Source organism: Petaurus breviceps, unplaced genomic scaffold (assembly GCF_028583685.1).
Source record: "Petaurus breviceps papuanus isolate PSGF00001 unplaced genomic scaffold, PetGlider_PUasm1.0 582, whole genome shotgun sequence".
NCBI classification, from domain to species: Eukaryota; Metazoa; Chordata; class Mammalia; order Diprotodontia; family Petauridae; genus Petaurus; species Petaurus breviceps.
This window is the reverse complement of record NW_027186390.1, coordinates 12,291,723-12,294,815: the sequence shown is the minus strand read 5'-3', so window position 1 is coordinate 12,294,815 and position 3,093 is coordinate 12,291,723. Positions and strand designations below refer to the sequence as shown.

The following is a 3,093-nucleotide window of genomic DNA, read 5'->3' as shown; positions in this document are numbered from 1 at the left end:
AATAGCCTACCATTCAAAGTTTTTCTATGCTTGGCTTCCCACCTACCCATCCTACCTTGTCATACCCTTCTCTCTCATATATGCAATGATCCGGACAAATTGGAAGACTCATCATTCCCAGATATCATCCTCTTTACTTCCTCCTCCATTTTTATTTTCTCCAGCTTTATTTCATGCCATCTCTCATACTTGGAATGGACTCTCACCCCATTCCAACTACATCTCTGTTAAGAACACCATCCTTCCATAGCAAATTGATCTCATAGATGTACAGCAACGAACTTTTAACCAGGTCATCAAATGGGGAGGAAGAGGAAGTTAGTTGATGGCATGTAAATGCATTTATGTGAAAGAAAGGGAATGGAAAACAAACAACCATTTATTAAGTGCCTACTATGTGCCAGGAGCTGGATAAGTGCTTTACAAATATCTCACTTGATCCTCACAACAACCTTATGATGTAGGAGTCACTTTTATCTCCATTTTATAGTTGAGGAAAATGAAGGTTAAATGACTTCCCCAGAGTCATACAGCGATGAAATATCTAAGGCTGGGTCTAAACTCAAATCTTCCTGACTTGAGGTCCAGTGTACTGCCCAGCTGTTGAATCATTTCAATATCTGAACACCTATACCAGGGATCCCCACCCCTGATATACACTCTTAAAAATAACTGAGGACCCCAGAGAGCTTTTGTTTATGCAGATTATATCTAATGATATTTATTGTATAAAAATTAAAATGCCTTATTATTAATGTTATAATTATAATAATGTCTATTATTATTAAAATAGTTTTGAATTCATAGTCTTCCTAAAAGGATTTTGGAGATCCCCAGAGCTCTTTAGGTTACACTTCGAGAATTGTTGCATTAGTCTTTTCTATAGACATACCTATAGAATAATGACTCAAGATTTCCTGTTGGCATCTTTCACCCTTCCTTTTCCAACCTCCTCCAACACTTTCACTTAGCACTTGCCACATATATGGTACTTCCTCCAAAGGAAAGGGAAAAATATCACAGTAAGATTTGCATTTGCAGGCCCCAAATGGCATCCTGTTCTCTACTGGAGACATGAAATACTCAGCATAGTCCGGTGGAATGAGCAGGGAAAGAAATTGAATTTTACTCTCCGGTCAGCTGTTAACTTTCTGTGTCACTTTAAGCAAGTCACTTCATCTGTCTTGATTTCATTTCCCTATAAGGTGTCTTCTTGCTACAAATTCTGTGACCTGAAGGAAATAAATGATGTTTTTTGTTTACTTCTAGCCAATAAAATTTTTCTGCCATACTTTTTTCCCAGTTTTCCCAGCAGTTTTTCTCAAATAGTAAATTCTTTTCCAGAAGCTGGAGTCATTGGGTTTCTCAAACAGTAGAGTGCTATAATCCTTGACTACCGTGTCTTGTGTACCTAACCTATTCCACTGATCCATTTCCTAGCCAGTACCAAGTGACTGTGATGATTGCTGCTTTATAATACAATTTAAGATCTGGTATGGCTAGGCCACCTTCCCTAGAATTTCTTTTCATTAATTCCCTTGATATTCTGGACCTTTTGTTCTAAAACTATGGAACACTTCACAGATTTGCATGTCATTCTTGCCTAGGGGCCATGCTAATCCTTTCTGTAGCTTTCCAATTTTGGTATATGTGCTACTGAAGCAAGCACCAATAAATTTTTTTTTAATCTAAGAAATTATGAATGCCACATCTCTAGCTATTCTTTCCCCTTTCTATCAATGATGGCAGTTTTTTCTTAGTAACCCAGGTTTAAAACATTGTGGTCACCATAGCATAAGGCAGCGGAAAGAGAGCTCAATATGGAATCAAAAGACCAGAGTTTGAATCCAGGCTTTTCTGCTTACTACCTTTCTGAGACTTTGTGCAAGTCACTTCATGTGTGGAGGGAAGGCGTTCAAGGAAAGGGGCTGGTCTGTGCTAAGACACAGAGAGGGGAGAGATGCATTGTTGGGAATCACAAAGTGCAAGCAGAGAGGTTTGCAAGTTCATGAAAAGGAGATCTTTTTAGATCATGACTGCCATTCAATAGCTTAGTGATTCTTCCCAGAATGGTATGCAAATTTGATAAGCAAGTCATATACATCTTTAAAGAAATAAGTAATAAAAAATATTGAACATAATTCCATCAGGGTTAGCGTGATGTAGAAGAAAGTGTGATGAATTTGAAATTGGGACTCTGCCACTTAGAATTGTGATATATAAAAAGTTTGAGAGACATAGTTTCTGGGTAATTAATCATTTTTATTAATTATTGCTAGTGGATAATAACTAAAAGGGATCATTTGGCTACCTCTCATAAACCAAAGACCCCTTATGGAACCCACTCAATGTCTCTATACTCTTAGAAGGAAGGGTGTTTCTGAGGGTAGAAATTAGCTCTGATTGGTTAACAAGTAATAAGAAAATCAATATTATAATGAGAGATGGGTTTATTCTAATGAGATTCTGGGCAGCATGACTCTGATCACTCAGTCTTCCTCAAAGAGATATATCTATGGCCATACTACCCCACATAGAGTAATCTAGTCAAAAGGGAGAATCTATTTCCACCCAGAGCTGTCTGACTAAAACACAATGGGTCAGAATCCACCAATTCATATAAACTAGAATTTCTTTATCTTTTGATCAGTTCTAAGTTTTCTGAGGGTTGAGTAAGTTTCGTCCAAGATTTCATCTCATTATCAGCCCTGAACTTCAAAGGCTGTCTGAATAGATTACAGGAGTTGATTTCTGTATGAGAAAGTAGAAGGGGGGAAACCTCAGAACTAATACAATAATTGGTTATTAATATGAGAGAAATAATTATTTCTCTCAGAATTATCTATGTGATCTTGTCGCTTAAACTTTAGAGACCTCAATTTCCTCATCTAGAAAATGGGGGAGGGGGGAAGAGGGTCTCTAAAGTCTCTAAAATCCTTTCCAGACCCAGATCTATGATCCATGGCAGAGTCTTGCCTGAAGAGAACTATTTCCCAGGTAAGATCAACATAGTAATCCATAATTCTTTGTATATGGCAAGCCAACCTATTTGAAATTCACTTAACTGTGTCCTCATACATCACATATTTCTTC

General features: G+C 37.4%; 1 non-coding gene across 1 annotated transcript; it reads right to left on the bottom strand.

Annotated features, from left to right (window-relative positions):
* Nucleotides 1–1,562: 1,562 nt before the first annotated feature.
* LOC138173579 (U6 spliceosomal RNA) lies at nt 1,563–1,669 on the bottom strand. The gene has a single exon (XR_011171443.1). It is a non-coding gene; the product is annotated as a U6 spliceosomal RNA (small nuclear RNA).
* Between the last annotated feature and the right edge of the window lie 1,424 nt (nt 1,670–3,093).